At 39.9% G+C, this 12640-nt stretch overlaps 1 protein-coding gene across 4 annotated transcripts in view; it reads left to right on the top strand.

Moving 5' to 3' along the window:
• The window catches only part of MID1 (midline 1), a 328093-nt gene that overhangs the window by 122572 nt on the left and 192881 nt on the right, over window positions 1-12640 (top strand). For 2 of the 4 annotated variants that reach the window (XM_078854052.1, XM_073354722.1), the window contains exon 1: window positions 10413-10632. The exons of the other annotated variants lie outside the window; for them this stretch is intronic. The gene's annotated coding sequence lies outside the window, so the exon portion shown is untranslated. Of the gene's footprint in view, window positions 1-10412; window positions 10633-12640 lie in introns of those variants that run through there. 4 annotated transcript variants of the gene reach the window in all.

Below are 12640 nucleotides of genomic sequence, written 5' to 3'. Positions count from 1 at the left end.
AATTTGATAAATTTTAGGGATTAGGCAGTGAATTGCCAATGTAGCTTACATGGTTCCAAAACGTTATGATATTTGGATCATCAGAAAAAAAACAGGGAAGGTTCTCATGTCTTCACTTTTCAGAGTTTTTTAATAAACCAGATAAAATGCAAAATTAGCATGAAATCAGCATTTTCAAACTTCTGTTTAGTAGCATTGTTAAGAAGATTGACAAGGATAAAATTCAGGTTAAATTGCCAAATAACTTGTCTTTCCAGTAACTCCTTTAAACTTGCCATTCCGAGGAGGGAATGCATGAAAGCATTTACCCGTGAGTAATACCTTATTAAACTGTCATGATTTAATGTGACACATTTTTCTCTCAATTTGCATGCCTGATAATAAACTTCCTAAATATCAACTTCAGGACCACTGGCAAAAAAAGTAACCCAATCGAAATAAATGTTGGATCAGCATTGTGGGACAACTACAATGCCCCATGTGAATACAGGACAAAGGGCTTAAGCCATTAAAAACTATATGGTCCATTGCCATGCTAATGTTGAGTTCTTTGTGCAGAATGGGCTTGTTGCCTTGTAAACACATTTCCATGATTCATTAAATCCTGTGGAATAACCCCCACCACCCAACAATTCCAGTACAATGGAGCAGTCATTTTTAGATTTAATTATGAACAGGCAACACTGAGCTGACTAACTTTCCCACTTTTGCTGAAGGACCAGTGTGTCTACAGACCTTTCCTTTAATTAACAGTATAAACATTTTAGAAATCCATTACTTTTTTAAAAAGAAAGAGGGGGGTGGAGGGACGTCTTAAAAATAATAAGGGTGCATAAATGAATGCCATTCGGGGCACTAATATTTCATTCATCAAGTTGCACTGGTTTTGCACATCTATTTAGTATTCAGTTTAATAGAATATAGTAACCATAGTAACCAATGCATAAAGGGATATGCAACTGCTTCAGACTCTGCAACGTCTTCTTAATGAAACGTGAACCACATGCCATGTTAATGTCTAAAACAATTTTGTTGATACTATCAATTGGAAAAAGCTACAAGGAGAGATTATGGATAAAATCCTCAAGAATCCTGACCTTGCATTATATTTTTTGCCTTTTAATTTAAACATTGATTTCCCCTTGCCCATTTATTTGTGTTATGTATTCCTGGAGTAACCAGTGAGAGTGTGGGTGTAGTCTGCAGAGGGCATTTCTGCCATTTTAGACTCTGCCTGGCAGGCGCCTCCCTTTCCTTTGCAGCTTCAAAGATGCACTGGGGTGAGGGTCTACTCTTGTGGTGTTTAGAAAATGGGCACGACAGCCATGTTCTCCTGCTGTGTCATTCTGAAACCTCACAGGGGCTCCAAACAGTAGCTGCCTGCTCCTGCAAGCCTCTCCCTGCTCATCCCACAAGACAGTACTTCAGCCCCTTCCACTGTAGCCTGCTCCTTTTCCACTAGTTTAGGAACTGCACAAGACGGGTGGATGGCTGTCACGTGGGGCTCCCAAGCTGCACAGGAGCCCTTGAGCAAATGCTACGGAGCCACGTTTGAAATGATAATTTCTTCTAAGGTTTTCATCCAAATATGAGTTTCCCTCTTTTTTTTTAAATTTTAACTGAATGTGAGATGCAATAGTTTTACGTTTTCACTAGGGCTATGTATTTAAAACTAGGTCTATACAATCAGTGGTATGATTCTGTGATTCTAAATGGTTTCATAATCAGTGGACATGGCTGCACAATTCAGTGCAACTCTGCTGCACAACTTGAGAGATCTTGGTGCATAGTTTAGGTCTATGCCATGCAGTACAAAGCTCCCAGACCTTAATCTCATAAAGTAGACATCTCATTGCTCACAAGTCAATGGGAGATTTGGGTGCACAAGGTATGCAGGGGCAATAGGATCACTGCTTTATACCAGCTGAGTGGGTGGAAAGAGGCCTTTATGTAAATGAGAATTAGGCCCCTACAATTTAGTTATAGTTATGGAAAGAGAGAGAGGGAGTAGTAAAAAAAAAAAAAAAAAAGCCTGTTGAAGAAGGTATTAAAAAATGTGACAGTATGTGAGAGAAAGGGTGGCCACAAGCATTAAAAATTGCATACAATGGCATACGGGGCATACGCTAAACTACCCTTATGGTGAAATATAATGTAACAGGCATTTCTGTGCTTCTCTTTTACTGCTGTCAGTGAATAGTGATTGTACCTGACGGGAGTGCAGTGTAGGCAGGAATTTGAACATCTGGGTGTTCCAGCAAAGAAACACAAGCAGTCATGAAGGGTGTTCCACACCTGTCCGTTTCTGTGGCTTTGGATAGTGAAATGTCAGAAGCTGATTGAATAAACTGGGGAAAAAAGAGAAGCATTAATGAAAGCACACTGATATAGCCTTTGTTTTGTGCCTGCCTGCATATTGCACAAGCACTACCTGTATCAGCCTTCACAGTTTTAACTTACTGGAATGGCATCAAAATAATGGCACGTCACATAAAAATATCATAGTTTTACAAATCAATAGTTCAGTCTTTTTTATGTGTGTGGCTTAAAAAAAGAAAAAGAAAACAATCAGAAAATCTGAATGTAAAACAGCATTGCCAGAAACCTAGGGAAGTACATTATCTTTGTAGCCACTGTCTTTTATTACCAGCAGCATTTAACAAAAAAGAGAAGCCTACAGAGGAAACACATCTGGAAATGTGTCCTAAATAAAGTAAAAATTCTTTTGGGAAGTGGTAAGCCTATACTATATGTCTGTAATTAAAAGAAATGAGGTATGGTTGCTCATAAAAAACATCTGAAAACAGTTTAAAGGTTAAAAAGAGGGCTCCCTGGCATAGATAGAAGGGTAAGAACTGAACAGACCAACTCACTCCTCGCAGGGTGGTGCTCACTGTTAGACAACTTAAAAGTGCAATTTAATGTTTCAACTCATTCCTTACTTAGCTGGCATGTAGGTAAATAATTTTAAGTACTAAACAATGCCACTAACAAGAAGAAAAACAGCATTTGTGTGATAGGGAGGACTCTGAAATTGTTTCTTTCTTATTCATAATAGTGTATGACTAATGTTTAGAGACATCAGTCCATGTCCTTGTGGGTTACTTCATTAAATCCTTAAGGCCCGTTCTGTTTTCATCTAAGGCTTCTGTTTTTCCTCTTCTACAAAGCAAGAACAAGGATGCTTTCTGCTGGGTTTCCCTAAAAAACATATTGGGTAATCAGCCCCGAGAGTCACAGATGACAGTAACTGAAGCAAATTCAGGGGTACTGCAGTTATATGGGACTGGCTTTGATGTAGGGTTGCTAACCCTCCAGATTAATCTTTAATTAAAAATTATGTAATGTGATGAAACCTCCAGGAATATATCCAACCAGACTTGACAACCCTACTTCAATGACGAATCTGAGGTGCTGTCCTGACAATTACAAACATCAGAAATTTATTCAAGCCAGATCCTGAGGCATTTATTCAGGTAATCTCTCATTGATCAGCAAAATCTAAGGACTTCTAGATTTTTGTCCACTGTATTTTTGCACAGATTTGATCATGCTAATATGACACCAAAACAGTCATATTAACAGGTTCCCTATTTAGCTAAATGTTTAGCCCAGCTCTGTGTGTGTGTGTGTGTGTGTGAATTTAAGTGTATTAGAGCATCATGATAAAAAGCTCCGAGCAACAGTGGAAATATCTAATCTGGGGTGTCTTGATACTTAAAGATATTGGACTCCATCAGTAATTTTTTATCTTCTCATTTTGGAAATATTTTGGAAAATATTTGCATATTTAACTATATAGGGCCAGCTTGTGTAAATTAACATAGTTTCATTGATTTCATTAGAACTATGTTGATTAAACCCATGAAGGATTTGACCCATATGGTTTATTTCTATATTTATTAGTGGTTACTGGAAAAATTCAATGAAATATAAGAATGGAATACTGCACATTTTTGGGAGGGTGATTCCCTCCCCCCCTATTTTCAGGTCAACTTTAATATTTATACTTGCAAAACTCTATGTATTTTTCTTATCAATGCCATGTTCTTGGGATATTTTTGGCTCCCTACAAGCTTTTAGGTCAAGTATTTTATGATGTTTCTTTTGGAGGTTATTTATGTATTCTGTTTTTGTTGTTGCCACTTGAGAATTAAAGAGAGTACTTTGTATTCTGGACATCCCAATCTTCCTCTGGCTGTTGGTTTAAAAATCACTGAGGAAAGGGCATATAAAACCTGCTTGTGGAGAATTGAAACCACGTTAATTTGAGTGTGAAAAGTAGCGCTGTCTGCCTGAAATGTGAAGGATTAGGTGATTACTCATTTGTGAAAAATAATGGGCCTTTATTCCCCTAAATTATTTATATCTAAAATCAAAGGCAATCTGTTAGTGATAGACTTCACATCTCGAGATGATGATGATTGTTTGTAGTATCAATCTTAACGGTCCTTTTTCAAGCTTGGCTTTTTTTTTGTTTTTTAAAACATGTGCTGGGTCAAATTCATACCTGGTGTCAGCATAGCTGGTGCAACTCTATTACTCCATTCTGATGAAGGACCAGATCCTGGGGCGAGGCCTGGCTGTATCTGGCGCAGCTCAGGATGGGGACAGAGTGTGCCCCTGATCTTGGGGCTGGCTAGGTTACTTTAATGTATAGTCACTTCCCTTGGCCCAAAGGGGCCATTATGGCAGTTGGCAATCAGATGGGTGTAAAGAGGCCCTGGTTCCATCTGTATTGCCCTGGCCCCACACCCTGTGCTATTAGCAGGTAGCAGCTCTGTGCCATCTGAGAATTGCTCTATGCCAGAACAATTGTTCAGCAGCTGAGGAAGCCAGCTATAGAACAGCTTTGTACCTGTTCCACCAGTTCAAATCCACCTGGTGTACTGGAAAATTGGACCTGAGTTTGGATCAAATTGTATGTACTGGGAAACAAAATAAGCTGTCATAGACCAGATACTTTATATGACGTATTAGGCATGCTAAAAATAAGATCACATACAAACATCTGGCCACAGTGTGGCTGAATCAGATTTTTTTCATGTGACATTTGGCAAACAAATTAGTTTGATTATATAAGGTAACAGTGTGCTCCCTTCCTTTCAAAGTATATAACTTTCAATCTATCAACACAGAACTAGCCTCTGTCAGATCACAGTAATCAGGGCTGATTTGTCTATTATCCCAAAAAAGTAACTGCCTCAACAAGCCTGCTCTTACTGCTGTACAGTAACTCTCAACCTGCCAAGGCCCAAATGTATGACCTTGGCCTGTACACTGGGCACAAAAAAGAGTCACAACAGAATAGCTAAGGAAGGAAACTGAGAAGACGTGAGATTAATTTATAGAATGTATGTTGTTTCCATAGTTTAGTTTTAAGACTTAGCATAGCTGATGTCAGTAATTATGGATTCACTAGTGACTCAATACGTAAGACAGTGTTTCCACTTTAAGTGCAAACTGTTTCTCATGCAGGAAGTCTCTGCTCTGATAATTTGTTTTGGAAAGTATGAGGGTAATTAGGGCAGGGTTAACTGGATAAGCCATTTTGAGGTCTGAGACTTAGAACAATTTTTATGACGTGAAAAACCAACACAGTTTCAACCTATTTTCCCCTCCCCTCATAACTTTACAAGTCTTGTTATAAAAACTTCAAACTTGTCTTTTGCACTAATTCTCATTAGCCTAACCCCCAGTACTATTGAAATCAGTTGGAGTTTGCCAGAAATGGGATTTGTCCCAATGAAAAATAATGCATAGCCTGTTTTTACCAACTTGCAGTGCAAATGTGTTTCATGATTAGGGACTGATGTTTCATACATAATATATTCAGTACAGACCCGTTTACACGCAAATCCGCTTAATGCGCGGTAGCACCAATGCTACCTATTTAACACGCGAGACTCTTTAACACACGGTAGTTATATAGTAATATATATACACTACATTAGAAAATTTTAACCATAGGCCTGATATAATGGCAGAGGGCAAGCATCAGCGTTCCTAAACCGTAGAAGAAGAGTTAGCTGCAATAGATCGAGTAAATAGCAGAGAAACCCAGGCCAAAGTTTCAAAAGATATTGGGATTGCCGAATCTACTCTCCGAGGCTGGCTAAAAAAACAAATCTAAACTGAATGGCTTTGTACAAAATATCGATTCTGCCACGGGGCTTAAGTGAAAACGTGTGTGCTATTCAGCAAACCCACAGCAGACAAAGCCATGCACACGGGGTTTGCTCAGGAAAGGCTGAAAGGAATGCCGCTAAGTGAGCCAATTCTTCAAGCCCAAGTGACAAAATTTGGAAATTTAACAGGGGATGAATCATTCCAAGCCAGCAAGGGGTTTATAAGTCGTTTTAAAAAGCGTCATGGCATAGCGCAGGTATCTATTTCTGGAGAAAGCTGATCAGCCCATCAATTGGCCGCGAATGCGTTTCATCTGCTGGCGAATGACAGACTTCATAAGAAAGAAAAAAAAATACGAGCCAGAAAGAGCAGAAAATAATGGTGTTTTTTTCTAAGTGAATCATAGACACTTTTTTCAGCATGGCCCTCTTAACTCGCGGTCCGTTAACATACGGTCGTGACGGCTTGACTCCCGACATCTGCGCGTAAACGGGTCTGTACTGTATATAATAACTTTGGGGAGAGGTCTATTGAATGTTGTTAATGCTAGTCCACCTGATTACACTAGAAAGTGACTCTCCAGCCCTTATTGTTGGTGAAGACAGCTTTTAAAATGTAAACCCATGAGTAGGTTAGTACACTTGTAATTAGGGGCGACTCTACCAATTTTGCCTCCCCAAGCAGTCGCTGCTGAATTGCTGCTGCCCCCAGAAGAGCGGCGGAACTGCACTGAATTGCCACCGTGGGACGTGGACGGCCGCCCCATTCTGAATGCCACCCCAAGCACCTGCTTGGAAAGCTGGTGCCTGGAGCCGACCCTGCTTGTAATAATTTTTCTTTCAAAGAGACATCTTCACAATCATCTTCAGAAAAATGTCAGGCCCACAGCCAAGCTTGCATATTCAGAGAAACACCTCTTCCCCTGTGCTGCTTGGTGAGAAGGTATGAGAAAGCAGTTCTACCACGCCCAAGGAACCAAGCTATTGAGCCTTCTCCTCCTCCTCCTCCTTGCAGCAGCCTCATGTCATCTGCAGAGGCAAGAGGGGCTAGATTTTAAATGCTTCTTCCTCCAGCAGTGGAATCTTCTTTCACTTCCCTGAAGCTGGTAAAATTGCTGTCTGTCCTCTCTGTTTCAGAGATGGAAGCAAAATAGTCCTACAGGAGGGGCAGGGAATGACATAACCCTTTCACCGATCCACGTGGCAGTGACACTTCCTCAACCTCTCAGTCATATTGTTTTATCCTTAGGGTTAGGGGCCTAGCGGCAAAGTAAATTGAAATCTGGACCCAAACCCTGATCTTTTCAAAATTGTCCAGAGTTTTAGTGTGTCCAGAGCCAAGATTTTATGTCAGGCCCATCTCTCTTGATCTTCTGTCTTTCGGGAAACTTGGAATAGGAACTTCTCCAGCCCCCTTATGTGAGTGCAGAATGTCAGAACAGCCAAGTTTTCAAAAATCCACCCTGCACTTGAGTATCCCAGGTGATTGCACTGTGTATTGACAGTTATGGACGAATCACAAACCACACTCCTTGAATATGGAAAGTTAATTGAACAGGTGATAAAATGCTGACCAGGTGAGATATTTAGATTACCTGAGTAAAATGTTTCCCCACAACATGCATCCTTATCTCTTTGGAATGATTTGTTAGTAACACCATACAGGTATTGGTTTTCAGCAAATAGGGCCATATCAATTTTTGATGCCATAATCCGCTAATTAGTCACAAAGATAAAACCTGTATCTTGTGAGAAAATATATGGATTGCCAGTCACTGTGTGTGGCATTTTAACAGATGCAAATTTCTAGAAGTCTTCTTCACCTTTCCTCTTCAACATAGGAGTTTCTACTGTATCTGTTGTTGTGTGAGAGCCCCACTGAAATGCTGGAGGCGGCTCTTAGGACTCCCTTGTTAAAATTCTGACACCAAATGGAAGAGAGTGTAGGGTGATTCCCCAGCCTTTGGTACATTTTGCCTCTCTCTGGCTACTGCTCAATCACCCTTAGCACAGCAAACTGATCTCTGGGGCTCAAATTACTTCAGAAGAGCATTTTTTTTCTTTTAGAATGCATCATATTAAACCAAAGTCCATGTTTTTAAAAGTATTTAGGTGTTGTGGTGTTCAGCATTGCAATGCCTACCTGATTTAGGAGATTGTCTCATTTTCAAAAGTTATCTAGGCATTTAGGAGCCTAAATCACATTGACTGTCAATGGGAGTTTTGGCTCCTCCGTGACTAAATCCCTTTGGAAAATTATACTTACACTCTGTAATCAGTTAGACATTGCAATGCTGAGTGCAGCAATGCCTAAATACCTTTGAAAGTCTGGGCCCAAGTATCAGGCAAAAATGTTCCCAGGGAGGATTCTCCTAGGCTTATCTACAGTTAAAGGTCTTCACATACCATATACATTTCAAATTACATTATCTGAACCCTAAGCTAGGGATATAGATATTTTTCAGGAACAATGTATACACATTTCTTTCAAAGTGCACTTAACGCACCATTCTACCCTGCAGCCACTTAGAGCTGCTCCAGCAGTGGAAAGAGTCCCTAAAAACCTCTGTAGCTGGCCAGAGGATCATTAAGTCATCCCCTCTGGCCCAGTGTAGATATCATGGTTGGGGTTTTCCTTATGCCTCTATTCACGACAGCCATGTTGGCCCGTTAAGGCCGCAAGTGAGAGCAGCCTGAATTCTTTAACTGAAGTGTACCAGTGTACAGCTTGGCCAGGGTCAAGAGAGTGGAAAGGTATCTGAGTGTGGAAAGGTACCCTGAGCTGTGCAGCGTATTCTTTGACTGCAGCAGAGGATCTGGGCCAGTATGGTATTACTTCCTGTCTCAGCTGTGCGTATGAGAAAAAGCTTTTAAATAGCAAAGCAAAGGAATAGATTCCCCAATCCTTCACTCCCATTGCTACAACATACACAGCCACGGTACACGGAGCTTATCACTGGTCGAAAGAAAACACATTTTAAGAACCACTTTACTGAACTATTGGCATCACATCACTGTGACACCTTATTCTGCAGCTCAGTGCAAAAGATTCCTGGAGCTGAAAGGAATTTTCTGGGTAGTGACTACTTCTTGCCTCGATAGAAACAGCCATTGCTGTAGCAAATCCATGACCATGGGGCTTTTCTTCAGGCATCAGATTTGCCTGATTGTCCCTTGAGATCAAAAGACAGATTTCCATTTAGAGTGGAACAGAGGAACTAGCAAGCTTCTAAACTCATCTTAAGTTTGAGGCTGGGAAGGAGGGGTGAGAGAGGCGAGGGGGGAGAGGTGAGAGGGTTAGGGACTTGAGGAGGCGGGTGTGAGTGTATAATTCTGTAGATCTCCCCCTTTTCTTGGCTTAAAAATGGTGTAAGTCAAGCAGCAGCCACACGTTACACACAGCTCCTTTTTAAAAGAAAGCCACTAAGGGACAGATTATGTGTGTTGTGCAACTAAAAACAGGTCCTATTGGACAAAGCAAAAAGGCTCCACCAGTTGTATTTTATAATCTGGATATTTTCTTGACATTCAAAATAGGGTACAATACTAACTTAGGTTTGGAACCTGTATGCAAGAATTATTTTTTCCCCCACGAGGAAAGGCAGGAATCACCCTCCCTGAGGAGAAAAATGAAAGTAAAATGTTAGGGAGAGCGTTATACATTTACTAGTGAGACAAATGAGGGTTTATCACAGAACATTTTGTAATTTCTATAGCTTTGTTTGCACATGTTCATATGTTTCTGTTCCTCAGAGCACACATATACTTGGTATATATGTAAATTAGACATAGCGTGTTTTTCCCTCTATACTTCTTATGTTTTATGCATTTTAATCTGGTAGGACTTCAAAAACAAATGTTTCTTAAATTGATAGTGACATACGTGGTTCTAAATAGAATGGGTGTTACTACACCTTACAGGTTTTTTGTTAAGTATTTGGGCAACTCTCCAATATTTGGGTAGTTTTACTGGGTATTTAAATTTCAAGGTTTTTTTTTTTTTTAAATCTCAGGAGCCTGTTAAACTTTGAGCGGACCCAGAGCAGTAAAATAAGAATGAAAATAATCTCTTATGCCACAAATTGACTTCCCTCTTTGTAGCCTTAGACACTGTTTCCAGCTGCTTTCAGTCTGTTAAATCCTTGAAAGCTTTCCTAATCCTCATGTAGGCAGTCTTTCTGTTATACCCCCCTCCCCTTTCTGCTGATTGGTGAGGCTATTTCATGGCCTAATTCAGCCAACTACTACGTATCTGAGCAGTGATTTGAAATAAGAGCAAGGCAGACAGTTGCCTCCCTACTCCTGACTTTTAATAGGCTAGAGGAAAGGTTGCGAAACTTGACATTGTCTTAGGAAGAGTCCCGACAGCAAAAGATAAAGGAAAATGAGAGAGAGAGAAACTTAACTGCTGATGGATTTTTGTTTTTACTTTGAAATTACACTGTAAATTTGAATTCAGATTGTTTCCTGCTGGATGGATAATGGAATTCTAAACATGAGGCAGGTAAGGAACATGCAAAGCATTTAGAGATCTGTAAAGGAGGGAGCAAAGGGGGGAAAGTTGGGTTGGTCTGTAAATATTTACTTTGTTGGACTAGATAGCATTTGCAGAAACCTTTGCCGAGTTTAGATTTTTAGCCTGAAGATCCTTTATAAATAAATAGAAATTAACCAAGGGTTTTTACTTTCAGTTTGATCTTATTGCTAGTAAGTGATGTCATGCAATTCATTGTTTGATTCAATTTTGTAAAGAGCATGAAAGCTGTTTGTAGGATATGTAAATCAATTCCAATTTGCCATGGCTTAAATATATTGTGTAGACTTTCTCACAACCTTGTTTGTGACATGTACAATAGGAATGTGTTTTATAACTGTAGAAGCGTGTGTGAGTGATTTATTAAACATGCACAGCAACTCACACACAATTGCCAATACTTTATTATATTTTAAAGCAACTGAAAAATTAGTCTCAAGCAGTTTTCTGTTTTCAAAAAAAGTACTGAAACACTGCAGAAAAGAGCCTAGAAAACCCATGATTATTCAAATACGATCACTTTTTTAAAATCTTGCTATGAATAGACAAAAGCAGCTGTTTTCTTATTCACAAAGTTGAAGGTCACAATGGGATAACAATTTGATACTACACTGTCTGTAGATTTGCAATTAAAATATGCAGTTAGAAGAACACACAGAGTACAGAGCACTGACAGATGTAAATCTCAACCTTAAAGCAGAGCTCGGCTCTGAATTAAAGACCCTGGCAAATCAACATCTTAAAATCAATACTTTGTTTTATGGATCGCCACTGTGTGAAAGTCAGGCTCTGAGAAAAATGTTCTTGTTTCTTTGTGAGAGTCATAGTCTATTCAGGCAGCTTTCTGAAATCAGTAGGACTTGGGATAAGGTGGGGGAGGAGGTAGTGGGGAAAGGAGGGTAGAAGCCAGGGGTAAAGTTTGCACCTGCAGTGGAAATAGAGCATTTGTTTTTTTTTCAACCACTTTTTGAAATCAAGATGAAAGCACTCATGTATTTTAGACCATTTTGCCATATGTGGAGGAAAAGCAGTTTTTGCGATTGGGCAAAAACCTGCTTTTTACCTTTTTAAAGATTGTTGGGGGGGAGGGGAAATCTTGTCACAGTGGAGTGCAAATGGAAACTAAAGTTTACATACTGCATTGCTTGGGTTCAAATTAGTCCTTTATCTGTGTGATCAGCAGAATGCTTTGTCACCACAAAAAAGAACCTTTGTAAAGGGAGGTGTCAGAGAGGATCAGAAGAAAGTTGGGATATGTCAGAGCCTAAGAAAATACAAAACAAACATTGCTAAAGATCGATGAATGTTGCCTATCTGGGATGCTTCTATTTGAAGCATAAGGTTGTAAAGTGTGTGTGTGTGTGTGTAAGAAAAGGAAAATAAACCAGGAGAGGAGAAGAGGAAAAAGGGGAGTGGGAGCTAGTGAGAAAATAAACAGCACTAAAGTTCTTCAATGACTCCCCAGTAAAAGGAAAAGAGGAGGGGCAGATTTAGTATTAGAATAGTTTTGACTCATTATATAATACCCACCTCCATCCAACAGAAGTTCTCCTCTTTCCACTTCCTCTATGACAGCAGTATCTCCTGGGAAGTTGCATACATGAAGCTGAGAATATGGGCCCGATTCTTCCCTCACAGCAGTTTTACATTGCTGCAGCCCCATTAATTTTAATGGAGTTACTCCTGTTTTTTCCCCTCTGTACATGAGAGAAGAACTAGATCCAATAGTGCAGACCCTTGACTGTTATACGTTGTCATAGCTTCATAATGGAGCAACTACAGCAGGTGAAGATCTGCCCGTGTGTTTAGACACACATTTTTGTGCAAGCTTTCCCAACCAACTTGGCTGACCTCACTTATGCCATATGCACAATTCTGAAGTTGCCACTGGATTTCAGTGGTGTTTGTGTGTGAGAAGTATTTCAGTTTGGCAGAGAATCTGTTCTTGCTGAACAAAAGCCAGTGATCTAATAGTCTA

Source organism: Lepidochelys kempii, chromosome 1, assembly GCF_965140285.1.
Source record: "Lepidochelys kempii isolate rLepKem1 chromosome 1, rLepKem1.hap1, whole genome shotgun sequence".
In the NCBI taxonomy this organism is placed as follows: domain Eukaryota; kingdom Metazoa; phylum Chordata; order Testudines; family Cheloniidae; genus Lepidochelys; species Lepidochelys kempii.
This window is presented reverse-complemented; position numbering and strand designations above follow the sequence as displayed.